Source organism: Panicum virgatum, chromosome 7N (genome assembly GCF_016808335.1).
Source record: "Panicum virgatum strain AP13 chromosome 7N, P.virgatum_v5, whole genome shotgun sequence".
Taxonomy (NCBI): domain Eukaryota; kingdom Viridiplantae; phylum Streptophyta; class Magnoliopsida; order Poales; family Poaceae; genus Panicum; species Panicum virgatum.
The window spans coordinates 16,752,257-16,768,358 of record NC_053151.1 but is presented as its reverse complement, the minus strand read 5'-3'; the positions used below and the strand labels follow the sequence as shown (position 1 = coordinate 16,768,358).

Genomic DNA, 16,102 nt, shown 5'->3' with positions numbered 1-16,102 from the left:
AACTTTCTAATTATGATCTGCATGAGAGAAAAATTATTGATAAGTAATTGACATGAATCTATGAATTTACTATAATAACATTCAGGGTCCAACTTAATTGACGTAAATTGCTGACTTCGATTTACTAGAAAGAAAACTCTTGGCAAGTAAGTAACATGGATCCATAAATTTTCTATAACATTTACTAATAAAAAAACTTTTAGTTTCGTGCTACTTAGACCTAAGTCCATAAAATCAACCACAACAAAAGAACCTGATGAAATCGGCACAATTCAAAGAAAGTAGCAAATTATATGGTTAATTTAGCATTGTACAGGATCAATGAAGGTCTAGAAAATTATGAGAATTGTGTACTAAGAAGCATGGTAAACTAGTATAAGAGCGATCAATCATTCAACAATACATTTGTTATACCTAAAAGGTAAAAGTAATGCAGCAGCCTGGTACATAAACTACTAAAGCTGCCTGTACCTAAAAATAGATGGAATCATACTGGAGAAAGGCCGAATCCCACTGCATTTGACACCGAGGTTTCATCTCCTAAAAGATCGTCCTACTACGAGAGTCCCCTCAACACCTTCTCCATTCCATTGAACCCCAGAACCTCTCGCTACGTTGGGAAGCTCCTGCCTCTGTATATATAGTTCCCAAATGTTCTTTAATTTTTAGTTTTCAGAGTGTGTCGAGTGTTTGCAGCACTGAGATCGACATCGTCGACCAATTATGGCTCATTTTCAGTAGCTAGGAAGCTACACTCATGTAACTTTGGGACATGCTCATAATTTGAAATTATAATTTAGAGTTCATGTTATTTAGAGTGAAATCATAATTTGTTGTTAAGAGTGAAATCATAATTTGTTGTGTAAATAAAGGTATATTTACAAATTTTTAAATGTATGAATGTATGTATGTATGTATGTATGTGTAAAGTGAGTTTAAATTTCTTTTAAATATTTCATGTATATTTCTTGAATTACTTAGTGAAATATTTCTCGACCTCATCCATCGATCGGTACTTAGTGAAATTATCGATAGAATATTTCAAGTTCATTTCTTGAATTACTTAGAGAATATTACTCGACCTCGTCCATCGATCGGTACTTAGTCAAATGCTCGCAAATATGTGGATTATTTAGATAATTTTTTAAGGGTTTTATTTGTATTCATATTTTAGTTACGATGGACCCGCGACACACAGACGCGGAAGACGAACAGTTCTTGTTGAATATGATTGGCGAAGGTCAAGGAGATGTCGCTGAACAAGCTGATGATGGCAGCAATACCGACATATATTTGAATATGTCCGGTGATGGAATTGAGGCACCATCTATTCAGGATGACGCTGCTGCTGAACAAAGTGCTAATGTACATATCACAACTATAATTATTTGTAGTGACAATCATATTTTCATCTGAATCTATATGAATACTATAAATGTTTTTTTATAGCCGTCTGGATCATCGTCGCAGCAGAAAAAGACGAAGCGAGGCCCAACAAAAAAACTGGAAGGGCGGTTCATTATAACGGAAGTTGGTCCAGATGGCGAACCGATCGCTCCAGAAGCTGCCGCCAAAAAATTCATAAGACAATCCGGATGTATTGTCAGGGACCACATCCCGATCAGCTTCAAGCTCTGGAAAGCTTCCAATCCAAGCGAGGAACGGGATGCGGTACCCGAAAGAGAAAAAGAATGGTGCTGGCGGGAGCTTAAGAAAAACTTCACGGTTCCAGCTGAATCCGAAGAGATATGCAAGCACTGGACCCTGAGTAAGATGGCCGAACAGCTGCGATCATTCAAGAAAATTTTGACGAAGAAATATATCAAGACCGGGACCACACCCGTATTTACCGGCGAGCTCGAAAAGCTCAGGGGTCACTGGGATGCATTTGTAGAATACAAGTCTTCAGAGCTTGGGCTTCAGAAGGTGCAGAAGGCCAAAGACAATGCCTCGAAGAAAGTGTACCATCACACTCTAGGCCAAGGAGGCTACAAGCTTGCAGTACCCAAATGGGAGAAGATGGAGCAGGATCTGCTTGACAGAGGCATCCAACCTGCGACCATGAACTGGTCTGAAAGGTCAAGGACCTGGTTTTATGGTCACGGGGGAAGCTTGGACCCATTGACTGGTGACTGCGTCTATGGGCCAAACATCCAGCGAGCAGCCCAGAGACTACAGGAGGCCATACAAGCAGCGGCTGAGGGAACATTCAAGCCGAATAGAGAGAGGGACGAGCTGACTTACGCCCTTGGGAATCTAGAGCATCCGGGCCGCACAAGAGGTAAAGGCGTGGTTCCATGGAAGTATGGGTTCAGGGATTACATTGAGTCATATAGAAGCCGGCAAAGAAGAAAGAATGATGAGCGGGAGCACTTGCGAAGGCTAGAGGAACGGCTCATGTCACACGATCAAAGACTGGAGGAAGAGGTTCAACGCCAAGTGGCCGTAGCAATGAGCCAGCAACAGCAAGCGCAAACGTTGCCTCCAGAGCCTAGTGTCGCAGCCGATCACCTGTCTCAGCGGAAAAGCAGCTGCGCTTCCACAGACGTCGCCGCCGCCGAGCCCACGGGGATCCAGGCCGCAGTTGAAGCGTCGGCCCCGCAGCGATTTCCAGTGGATGAGATCACCCACCGGACACCTTGTGACCTGCAGACTGCCGTTAAGAACTTAATGTTCACTGTTCGCGTACGGTACCGCCATGCCAACCGAACCAGGCGACGTGTACCACGGGCAGCAAATTCCGCCTAGATACACAAGAGTTGGCATGGAGCAGGTGTGCCAGGGTTGGGAGACGCTCGAGCTTGATATTCCTGGAGGCGATGGGGAGAGGACACTAGCAGAAGCCATTCATGGCTACATCCTATGGGATAAGCGCTACATTGTCCTAAAGTCGGATGATCAAACACCAAGACCGGCATCTCAGCATGCCTCTCCAAGACCGGCATCTCCGCAAAACTCCCCAAGGGCAGCACTGTCTCGGCAAGGTTCACCGGCACATTCTCCATCACCATCACCTCATGCGCCGATGAACACTCAAGCGTCACCGTCGCCTCCATGGTCACCCCCTCCGCCGCCGGCAAAGAAGCAGAAACGGCCGCCGGCAAAGAAGGTAGCTGCACCGGCTAAGGAGCCTCCAAAGAAGAAGAAAACCAAGGAGGCTCCTATTAAACCCTGGGACATGAGCCTTGAAGAATGCGATCGGATAACTCAAGAAAGAGTTAAAGAGCACTTCAAGCCGAAGCCGAAGCCGGAGCCCGAGAAAGTGATAAATCCGATAGATTTGAAATTTTTTAAGGGAATGTGCGAAGCAAATAAGAGAAAATTCATTCCGAGAGACCCCCCTTCAGACTACGAACGCACAATTATCAAAACTACTGAGAAAAAGAAGAGACAATCAAAGTCGTCGTCGTCCGACGTTCCACAGCTCGGAGCCCAAAAGAAACAATCAATAGAGCCTCTCGTAGTGGGACAGACGACGCAAGAACAAGACTTTGTTACATTTTTGAAAGAATCAAACCTGACGGCCGCTCAGATTGCAGGGGGAGAAGATATTCCAAAGGCCGATGTGGTCGTCAAATGGACGTTTGAGATCGGCAAAACTCTTGTACCCCCCGAAGTAGTGTCTGTGCTTCCAACGCAAATGTATAAGCTGCACCAGCACTACATGCGTGCGATGGCCGATTGCATCTTCATGCAGGGCGCAAAGATTAAAGATGATGATTTCTTACGGGGGGAGGCCATTCTATGGATAAACTGGGAAGAAATTTACCAACTATTCCATCAGGAGGCCCTCGACATCTCTATGGTCGCCTTGTGGGTTCTGTAAGTATTTTACTCTCCTTACGTATTGTTTTGCATGATCTCAACATACTGATCTCTTGATTTATTCGGTATCATGTAGAATGGAGATACATACTTGCAGAAGAAAGGGATACTCTCACCTCGGCTTCATCGACCCAATTACTTGTAATTGTAGGCTTCTACGCGACAATACCGATGAGATATTCCAAATGTTGTTCAAGTACATAAGCGTTTATCACAACAAGCAAATGATATTGTTTCCTTACAACTTTGCGTGAGTGATTCCTTCCGTCTAACTCTTTCTATTCTGTAATCGAATTGTTTAAACCTTAACTACCAAGAACTGCCTCCGTATAATCTTGCAGTGAACACTGGGTCCTAATTGTCATAATTCCCGAGAAGAGCCTACTCGTGGTTATGGACTCATTGAGGAGACCTCCAGAACAATACGAAAATCTTCTTAACATGATGAAAAAGTAAATCTACCACTACTCCGTCGGTGACCGATAATTTGAATCACTTTGTTACTTGACTATAATTGTTCTAATCATGTACAGGGTTTGGAAAGAATTCGCTAAAAATCATCCAGGCAAATTTGACAAGGAATTGAAGATCAAGACAGATTTTCCGGTACGCACTTGTATGATTCATTGCACGATTCATTAGTTTTATTATATATTCATGTAAATACCTGATAATTTCTTCTCTCTTAAAGTGTATGAGGCAGAAACCAGGCACTGTATTGTGCGCATACTATGTATGCGAGAACATCCATGGTCTGGTAAGTCCTCCAAAGGGCTGGACAGATTGGGAGGAGGAAGTAAGTAAAAAATTTGTTAATATTTGAACTCGTATTTTAATTAGTCGAAATTAATTATCCCCTTTTTCCATAGGTCGGGGAGATGCGCGATAAACTCATACCGGAGGAAAAGATTATGGCGATTCAAGAACAATTCTCCGGATTTATTGTTGAGCAAGTCCTCGATCCAAAAGGCGAATTCTACTACGATGGAATATCTAATATTGACAATCACAGCAAATATGACAATATACGCGTATATATGTAATTAAGAACGAATATAACTATGTAAATATATATGTGTGTCTATGTATTAAATTTCTATTTATGAGTATGTATGTATGTATTAAATTTCCAAAAGGCGAATTCTACTATGTAATTAAGAACGAATATACCTATGCAAATATGATGGAGTATGTATGTATTATATATATAAGCACTCCAATAATATATATGTGTATATATATATTTATATAATATTGGTCCTAGACATTTTCATATGTAAAGGAATTCACATGTATAGATATGTGTATACATATATATATATATATATATATATATATATATATATATATATATATATATATATATATGTGAATTAATTTATATATGAAAACTATCTAGGAAAAATATTATATAAGTAACTATATATATATGTATATATTAGTGGAGATCATACACACTGAATTCCAATACATAAGTTTAATTGAAATGCAAAAGTATAATTGAAATAGAAAAAGAATTGAGAAAAGAAAAACATGAAAAAAAAGAGACATTTTGTCCCGGTTGGTAACACCAACCGGGACAAAAGGGTGCGCCAGCCACGTGGGCGCTGGCTGCACCTTTTGTCCCGGTTGGTGTTACCAACCGGGACAAAAGGTCATCTTCTGTCCCGGTTGCCAGACCCGGGACAAAAGGGTACCCCCTTTTGTCCCGGACTGGCGTTCCCGGTTGGGAAACCGGGACAACAGCGGTTTCCCAACCGGGACAAATCAACGTTTTTGTAGTAGTGTAACTTTACAATATACAATTGTATTGTTTTACGATTTCTTCATACAGTAAAAGGATCATGCTAAACTTCCAAATTGAAGTCACTTACCTGCCAAAATACATTGCATTGGGAGTAATTTCTGAGAGTACTAGAAGTTATCCAAAATATTAGTCAAACCATTTAGAAGGATGGCATTTTTCGTCATAGATTGCTACTAGGGACCTTGTGTCGGTATCTTGCCAACTGACGATACACCTTGGGTCCTTGAGGTATCCTTATGTTTGATATTTGTGAAGTGATACACTTATTGAATTGTCGTTATACTATATTAACTGTTTTCCTTTCATGATTATTACGTTAGGACTTCCTTGCAAAAAATATTTTGCTTCTCCTGTTGCCTCATTGCAAAGAAGAATTTCAACATATTTGAAATAAGTGTAGGAGATTATCAAGTTAATGAAGGCCCTTATACCTAATAAACTTTGTTTCTAGACCACCTTTTTATGATGTTTTTTCTTGAAGGTTGAAGAAATATTTTGTTAATAAATGTTTTTTCTAGTCTAAGCTAAGTAGTACCAGATCAATTCCTTCCGCTCACCTAAGCATATCTCTAGTCAATCAAAAATTCTTTTAATTGGTGAAGTCTGTTTGACCTTGGATAAGCTTCCATCCAGCACCACCAATTTAAGTTCATCCGACAGATAAACAAACCACCAATTTAAATTTATCCGATAGATAAATAAAGACATACACATAAACAACTAATCTATCAATACAGAAATCTTAAAATTATTTTCTGCGGTGAGATGTCTGAAGCTAAAGAGACAAACAACATCAGTACACCTCGGTAGTGGTGGATCTGTGTAGAACCCACTATCCTGTTGAGTCTGAGCTACGACCAAATTCATCATCAGTTGGATATTTGCAGACGCTGATGAAGAAGCAGACGCTTGAGATGAAGCAGCAGCTGATGCACCAAGCCATACAAAATAAAGGGTTGCGCCTCTAATGAAGAACACAAAGTCTTCCTCTCTACCGCTAAAAACACACCTTCTAACATTGGAGATATTATGACTAGTGTTGGGAGAACCATAATTAAGCTGGTAATGGTTAAACTGATATTCTCTCAGAAGATGTGACCTCAGTGATATCAAGGCAAATCCATTATTACATATTGGACACGTAAGTCTTTTGTACGGGCACGTCCTCTGATGTTGACTATACAGTGGTGCATGTATATCTTGGACACATCCCTAGAAAGTGCAAACAAACGTACCAGTTGAAATGATATAATCGAGATTATGTGCTCGAAAAATATCATGATTGAAGTAATTCTCGTGAATTCGTGCGCATGACTCACAAAATAGACGTTGACATCTTTCATCCGTAGAAACCATTTTGTCGTACTGATAAAAAAGAAAAATGAAAAAGAAAATGATGTTAATAGAAAGATAGAACTAGAATGCTAAGAGAAAAATGATTGACGAAGTAAAAAAAAATTATAACTGTAAAAGCTCCATCAGATAGGGCTACTCCACAATAACCGCAGTTGAAATAAAGTTTCGCTACAACGTGACCTCCAGACATGACTGCGTGGTGTGGCCTGTAAAACATGATCCGACCCAATTGATTATATGTAAATTATAGATGCACACAGAGAAAGACGCTAACACCATTAAAAATTTAGATTTTGCATAAACCAAAACGGGAGAGAGAGAGAGGGGGGATTAGCTCGTTCCATCGATGAACACGAGAGATTGAAGAAGAGGGAAAGATGCCAGAGAGGAGAGGAAGACGAACCTGTTGGAGTGGAGAGGAGCGAGCGACTGGTGAGCGAGCGAGGGGGCGATGGCCGGGTGAGTAGTTGGTGAGTGAGTGAGGGGGCGACGGCCGGGTGAGTAGTATTTAACGAACACCGAGCAAGAACGAGAGGAGCCAGCGGAGTGAAAAAGGTGTTCTAATGCTGTGCAGGTTTATAGCAGACGAGGCGTGTCAAGGCAAGCAGTGCAGGTTCAAGAGCGAGCAGTGCAGGTTTATCGGCAACGTCCTCGTACTGATCAAACCCGGCCCGGGACTCGGGAGAGAATGAGAGATATTTTCGGTCTCCTTTTCGTTCGCAGCCCAGCAGAGATTTTCTCGCCGCCTGAAAACGTCACTCAACCAGATTTTCCGTTCAAGAGATTTTCTCGCCGCCTGAAAACGTCACTCAACCAGATTTTCCGTTCAAGGCAGAGAGGCAGAGGCAGTCACGAGTCACGACACAAAAACCATCATCACCGTACCAAGACCCATCCGTCTGAACACTTTTTTTATCCCGCACGCGCATTCGCGTTCCCCTGCATGTAGTCGTCGTTTCAGACGAACAGAGACGACGACGTCCGCCATGAAAAGAAGAGAGAGAGAGCGCGCCGTGAGTGTCGCTGGCTGCATGCATGCGCGATGCATCCCATCCGGGCGTCACGGTCACATGAGAACAGCAGCAGGCTGCCATGGCCGGCCGTGGTGCTGCCGAGACATGCAATGATGCAAATGTCATCACGTGAACCGGTGGGGATCCCATCCATCATCCATGGAGAGGGGAGGGAGGTCAGGAGGCATGGAGAGAGGAGAAGCTAGGGAGCCGGCCCTGCGGCTGCAGGATGCATGCGGGCTCCGAGGTGAAAAAGGAGACTGGCTTTTGTCTTCTTCTCCAACTCTCAAAACGACCATGGCAGCTGCATGCTACAGAGAGAGGCACTGGCACAGACCCAGTTCACGTGTGACCACCACCCCTCTCTCTACGGGGTTGTTTGGTTACGGGGTTGTTTGGTTCCAGGGGCTAAAATTTAGTACATGTAGTATTTTAGTATTTAGAAGTAGTACTGTAGCATCACTGTAGCAAATTATGAATTAATTAGGCTCATTAGATTCGTCTCGCGAATTAGCACTCAGCTGTTAGAAAATATTTATAAACAGATTTTATTTGATACTATAAAATGGTAAGATTCCTTTTGATGTGACAGGGACTTTAAAAAAAAATCCCTGTAACCAAACAAGCCCTACATCGCGAGAGAGATGGTCAAAAGAATCTCTGGTCAAGTTTAATCTTTTCACTGATGTTGCATTTTCTTTACCACTAAATAGTGCTGAGCCTTTTCTTTCTTCCCTTTTGTGGTTTGCCTTAGGACAGTTTTGTTTTGTTTTTTGTTTCAAATTCTTCTATCTACTAATTTTTTGATTTGTGGTTTCAGGATGTTCTGATGAAACCATTTCATCCTTAATTTTGGGCTATGCCACAAATATACCGAACATATTGGTAAGGAATATTTTATGATGACTACTGGCAACATTCATAGCTTCTAATATAAAATGAACTTTAAGTGCAATTTGTTGCATCTGAGCGAACCACTAGTTTCCTGTATCATCAATTTACAGCAGCTGGGTCATCGTGATAGATGTGTATTAATCCAGTGCAGGTTGCTCCCTTTGCACCGTTGCTGTTAGTACCTCCGAAGCATCTTGGCATCGCTTGCCACTTAGGACAAACAAAGGAGGGAACAGAGACCAAAACTAAAGGCAAAGCATACCCTTCTTACCATGGATCTTTCTGTGGCTTTGTGACTTGCGAGAGATCACTAGCAAGGTAGGGTCATCTTGTGCTAATCATGCCATCACCACCACCGTATTGATACATGGCAGTTGCAGGTAGTTTTGTGAATAGTGAAAGTCCACCCATCCCCCTCTCTATCTAGAACTCTCCTTCACTCATGCTCAGTGCATCTTCAGCCTTTCATCAGAAAGGCCTTGTTTGGTTTTGTAGCGCTAGTGAATAGTAACAATTTTGACCGTTAATTACGGTGTCAAACAAAGCCAGTTTATAAAACCAACTTTAGAACCCCCGCGCTAGTGACCATGAAGAATCTAATGAGGTCTTTGACCGCGCGATTAGAGGATGGTACTGTAGCATCACTGTAGCTAATCATCGATTAATTACTGTCATTAGATTCGTCGCGAAAAGTTACACCCATTCCTAAAAAGGTTTTGCAAATAGACTTCATTCAGCCCTTCATGCGGGAGAGATTCTCCTCTAGCGCTAGGATTCTAGCGCGCTGCCAAACAAGGCCAAAACCAGACAACTCTCCACAAAACCATCGGTGCGCGCAGCTGCTGCGCGGCGTGCCGGCCGCGACCGCCGGTTAGGGGAAAGCGGGGGCAGCGCCGCATGGGTGCAAGCTCGGTCTCTCCCGCCGCTTTCTGCCACATCCCCGCCCGATCCGGGCTGGGCTGGGGCCCCTGTAGTAGTGGTGGGGCAGAGGAAGAGATGAACGTTGCGTATAGTCTCAACAAGCCACATTCCATCCCGACACTTGTTTCTCCACTCGTTTACTAGTACAATTAAATTGGATTTTATTTTCTGTCTTTGTGTTTCTGCTAACCTGTTAGTTGTTTCTCTCCTATTTAAAAATAACATATTCATACATTAGGTGGCAACATAATGTTTTTCATCCGATTAAGAGTAATTCCCATATTTGCATACAAAAAATTATTAACCAATCTATTTGTTCATTTTTTAGCAAAACTGTATTAATCTCCTTTTTTTACCGGAGTACACGGCACCCTGTATCCACTCATCGTATAAGCAATCAAGAAACAAATATGTGCTATCCCAGACTCAAAGCCACATACTTTTTCTTTGATACTCTCCCACTAGAAACAGATGGAGCTATATTATATATCAAGCTGTTGGCGCAATTTGGGTGCATGCCCCGGGGCAATGCTATTCCTCGCCTCCTACAGCTCAAGCATCTAGGTGCACCGGGCGCATAGTTAATATTCTCCAGACTGTTGCCTCAGCCGGTTGCACTCCAGGATAGGGAACACCAGAACCCCCGCTCCCGTTCCACCTGACACCTAAGAAGATAGAGGGAGCAGCAGTAAAAATATTTTCCTCTGCCACTGTGCCCCTGTGGTGGCTCTGACTTTTGCTGCCACCACATAGTTGAAATAAAACACAGAGTTGAAAGGAAAAAAGGTTAGAAGGAAGGTATGGTAGTTGGAATGGAAATAATTTTATATGTGGGTAATGGGGTTTAGGAGGATGATATAGGAGAAACCGTTGCGAGAAGGGATGATATAGGAGAAAAAAAGTGTGGTTAGTGAAACATCCGTACGTGTTGGGTTGCAAAGAAAAACTGGGTGTGTGCTGCTTCAATCCTTCAACAACACCTTTTCTCACCGTTTTCTCCCACAAGGTGATGAAATTTTCAATCTGGAAAATAGTATGAAGGCAAAGTAGATAAACACACAACTTATAACAGGATGAAACCTGGCAACAATAAGACACGGAAGGAACAAGCAGCTTGCTCGCATGCCTCACGCAGACCGTCCGCATGACGCGGAACTCAGAGACGTGGTACAGTGGCGCACTGTGCAGCTCTGTGCCGCCTGCACTCCGCTAAGCCGCACAGTGCCCCTCTGTGCCGCTGCGCTTCACTGTTCCTAACGCTGACCCGTACAGTGCCCCTCTGTGCCGCCTGCGCTCCGCTAAGCCGCACAGTACCCCTCTGTGCCGCCTGCGCTTCACTGTGACATCTGCTTTCTGCTGTGCGCCGCTGCTTTCGCGCAGCCTTTTCTGCGTGGTGGCTTGGTCGGGCGGCATGCGTGGCGAGAGGTTTGGCTGGAAGCGGAGCGCCGGGATGCTCGGCCGCGTGGCGTGAGCGAGCTCGGGGGAGGGGATACAGGGGCGATTCGGCGATCTTTGGGCGCGGCAGGGTCGCGGTGCTGTCGGGCGCGGGCCTTGGCGCCTTGCGGTCCTCAGGCATCGCTCGCCAAGTGGCGCCGGCGAGCCGAGCCGGTCGGGTCCTCGCGCGGGGAGAGAAATAGAGAGAGAAGGGGAGGGAGGGACCCACGGCTAGAATAGGGTAGAACCGAGGGGCTGAAACGCAAAAATAGGGTTTTCGTAACTTTTTATATTGAAACTCAAAATTCTTTGAACATGAAAGTTGTTCCAAATTCAACAACTCACATCTTTTGTTTCAGGCCCATGTTCAATTGAGTCACGGTTTGCAAACTAATTCAAATTTTTCAAAAGCAGCATTTGAAAGGTATATCATTTCATGTGTTGTTTTTCATATTCCCACTTAGGTACCAATTGGACTTTGTGTTTAGTGTGTCATGGGTGTGATGTTTACAAGTCTCTTGGCAAACTTTTCATCATGTGAAATACATATGGTTAGTTAGTTTATTTTGACACTGGGATGTCACACTCGCCCAATTCCTCTGTGTCTCCGTCTCTCTCCCACCTAATCTTCAATGTAGTATGCAAAAATCTGTTGCTGGCAACGGCAGCCGATTCACAGTTGAGGATGCACTGTAGTGGTGCTCGAAACCTGTAGCGAATAAACTGCAATGAAATGCTGCACCGACAGAAAAAAAAGAGGGTGCTGTTGAGTTTGGTGCCAACAAGCCATTATTGACCGACATGTTTGATGCAACGAATGGGCACGGGCAGTGAACTGGTCCCAGAGAAATAGTATACTTCTGTCACTTATTGCAAGTTTTCTGGCCGCATTGATCTTCTAATTACTGTAATTGAATTCCTGAATGCTACATCTACCTAGAATTGCCAGGGCTCATGCATGAGATGCAAGGGTCAGTAAGAACTGTTCTTTCTGTCATTGTCATCAAAGTCCTGATCCCCTGAATGCTGCTTGTACCTTTTTTCTATTTAGTAATTACTAGTAGTAATTTCTATAAATTGAGTTGTGAAGAAAACTGCTTCCCATTTATAATAAGAATAATAAACCGCTGGGCAGGCTCCACAGTTCGAGAGAGCCGCACCAAGCGCACCTATTTTATTGTGACGGATTTCTTTTAATTTTTTTCTTTTCACTTCAACCTAATAATTTTTTGCCTTATTTTTCTTTTCACTTCAGTGGTAAGCTGGTAGCATCATGCGACATTGGATTTATAAATTGTCTTTATAAAAATTTCATTCACATCATGCGTCATAACAACTATTCTTTTTATTTGCTAGTACTAGTGAATTGGTGGCTTACAGTTGCTAGTAACAACTATTCATGCACCATTTCAGTTCATTTGATTGGAGAGAATAACAACCCTAGTGGATAGTGAACTTAAAGAATCATACATCTAAATTCAAAATAGTTCTGTTATTTACTTTGTCAAGTGCCAGCCTAACCAATAAACTGGAAATGGCATCATGATTCACTAATTTACGTAGTAGTGTGTCATGAAGCCCTTTTTTGTCTATGAAATGTAAAGGAAGAATTCCATTTTACTACCCCCAGACGTGTTGTTCAATCTTGTCTCACGTATGAACTACATTTATCCTCTCAACATGGGAAGCAAACCCTCCGAAACTATTTCAATTGGTCCAATACTTCAACTTTACCCCTAATGAAATTTTCCTTTTTTGTTTCTCCACGTATGAGTTGAGTTTTAAGTTTGAATTTTTGCAGCGTGACAAAGCAGCGATGTCCCTTAACGTAATTTTTGGGTGCCATTGAATCAACAATCATCTCATCCATGACCTGTATTCATTGATCCTCCTTTATACTTTAGAGAACAACTTGTCTGTTCAGTTGTTTTTCCCTTTTTGGGTGCGTTGCTGATATAGGTTAAGCTAAGTGCAAGGAATAAATAGTGTATCACTTTGTGTGACAATCAGGTGCATGTTCACTAAACACAACATGTTATAAATGGATAAAGTTTGCTTTAGAGGAGTAATACTGTGGTCGCTTCGCTAGCCATAAGGCACATCAAGATTTACATGTTTATCGTACTGCTTATGTGATTGTTAAGTGGGTCTCATGTGGAGAAAATGCCCCTTGGTTTCTGAGGTCATATTCAAAAGATAGTTTGTTTAATTTTGATATGTCAGTTTGGGTTAGGTAGAGAGCAAAGAAGGCATGTTGATGAATGAAGTCTGGATTGAGTTTGTTGCTGTCAATGATAGCCACTTCCATGAAATGATTAGAGAAATGTTGATGTAAATCAGTAGTCTTTCTATATCTTTACTTGTGACACATTAATATCATGGATTGTTAGGGAAGGCAGGATTCAAAATGTATGATTAGATATAGACATGCTGTGAATCGGATGGATTGAATTGACCTATATACACTAATTCACTAGGGTCAACCAGTATACATTAACGTCAGCTTATCATCAAATCTGGAAAAGAAACCAACTAATGAACTAATGCCTTCTATATTAGTACAGATAACTTGGATTAAAATATGGCATGCTTAAAGACCAGAATAACTTAAAATGTGCAAAAAAGACTGATTGATGAATTAGATGATGGTCCAATATAATGTTCTCAAGATGCCACTTAAATAGTTGGTGAGGAATATACCAAGAATTGGTCTAGGATCTTCCACTGGGAACTGCAAAAGGTCCATGTTGGTTAGGCCACTTAACTATTATGTACTTTTATTTTTACATAGCTGCCTACGTTTAAGCTTTGTATGTGTGCTGAGTTACTAGTATGATTTTGTTTTGAACCTGTATCGTATGGATTTTTGGCTATGGTTGATCTATTTCCTACCCTACTTAAGAATAAAACATTGGCTTGCTTTTTTATCGTGTTGTTAGTTACTCTATTAAAATGTGGTCAACAAGAAGCTGTTCTGATTAAATATTAGCTGAACTGTTTCTATTGCTTTAAATGTAACCCTGAGGAGAAATTATTCTTTGCTAAAACAAGGGAAAGTGAGTCTCAAGCAGTTCAGTACTATGTGCTACAAAAGGCATGGATGATTATTGATTTATGCAAAAGTGCTTCATTATGGCAAGATTGTAGACCTTATGACGTCTCCAAGACAAAGGCAATGCCACATATAGGCTGCTAATTTTGATCCTGATTTGGATCAGCTAGACTGTGCAGCTTTTCTAAGCATTCTACCTGGACAACTAACGTTGCTATTAACCTCTTGTTTATATGTTTGGAATATAAAAAGTTATTTTAGTTCTTGTATGAGATTGTAATTTAAGGAAAGCTGCCAATTAAAAGCAGCTATTTTTGGTAACTAATCATTGTTTCGACCTCAAAACATGATGCTGAATGATATCCACTTTGGACATCTTTAGTTGGGATTGGCATCAATTTGTTGACAAGGGAGGGGCAAAGGGGCAAAAGTAAATATCATTCCAGGATTGCTCGTGCATATTCCTCTGAATGCATGCTTAATTTTCTGTGTATACTTGTTTCTCTTTGTGTATTTGACTTGTTTAGTCTTGCCCTGATAGTTGCTATCAATATCATGTAGATATGCACTGTTAACCTATTTTTTTATTCTTTTGCAAAACTCCCTCGAGTAAATAGATGGCATTGTGGAATATTCTTTTTTTTGCAAAGTAATATGCACATAATATTAGTGGTACAAACATAGGAAGGTGTATGCTGTATATGAGTTGTGTGACATAGTGTTTCCCATCGTGTTGACTACTGTGCTGAAGGTGGCAATGGCTTGAAGGGTATTAGGAGCGGGCAATTGCAAGGGGAAAGATCTGTAATATATCGGATGAGAGAACTTTAGATTGCAGGAAAGCAATCTTTCTTACCTTGTTCATAATACATACATGCTATCTCTTTCATAGGAGTGACTTCTTTTGTAGGGTGAGAGTTATCTAACATTGGCCTTATTTAGTTTTGTGCCTTTAACTACTGTTGATATACACCATGCCTGTGGTGAGATGGATTGATATGGCAAACTTACATCCTTATTGCCTGGTTTATAGTAAAGAGTCACCGTATGTTTTTCCCCTTTAACAATGCGCAACTATATGGCTCATGGGAAATTTATATTACCTGTGGCTGTGGTGAATGAACTTGTTAATTAGTGTTTTACACACGGCATGGGAATTCACTTGAAGTATGCATGGAGCTGTGTGGACTCGAGTTTCACTTCCACAAGCTCACAAGAACATACTGACATGACAGCAAAAACTTCATTTGATAGCATCATATGAGCAGGCAACTGGTTGGTTGTTTGCTCTTGCATATCATTTTCTTTTGGTCCTTTAAGTTGTTCATCATTTCTGTTCTTAATGTAATGTGGCTGTTCATGTTTTTGGAAATCACAAGATGTGAATGCTGAAGAGTGAAGAGCTGTAATTAGAAATTCAACCATTTTCTTTGAGATCATAGTAGCGCTGTTAGTTTTCAGTCCCATTCATATTCTGTGCTATGTTTACCATCTGTAGTCATATATGTTACTGATCCTTTGAACATTGCTGTGTTCAGGTATCCCTTTGCTACGAACAGGTGGCTAAGAGAGGCTACCATGAGGAGGAGGATCCCAAACACTGAATCTTGTGGTTTTGTATTAATGAATGGGGAACTTTACGTGCTCAGGTCTGCTAAAGTTCCTGTTGAAGCCTCAGGTCCATGGAGGCAGCTGAAGAAGAAGCTGGCTTTGGAGTTTCAGGTGTACAACCCTGGGACAAAGAAATGGAGAGTGCTCACCACACATCCACCTGTCGATGCACCCATTGATTTCAGGACT

The 16,102-nt window shown here is 41.8% G+C and overlaps 1 long non-coding RNA gene across 1 annotated transcript; it reads right to left on the bottom strand.

The window, feature by feature from the left end:
• Positions 1-6,274: 6,274 nt before the first annotated feature.
• LOC120684037 lies at positions 6,275-7,575 on the bottom strand. Its single transcript, XR_005679041.1, has 3 exons — positions 7,392-7,575; positions 7,098-7,194; positions 6,275-6,997 (listed from the first exon to the last, which is right to left on the bottom strand). It is a non-coding gene; the product is annotated as an uncharacterized LOC120684037 (long non-coding RNA).
• Between the last annotated feature and the right edge of the window lie 8,527 nt (positions 7,576-16,102).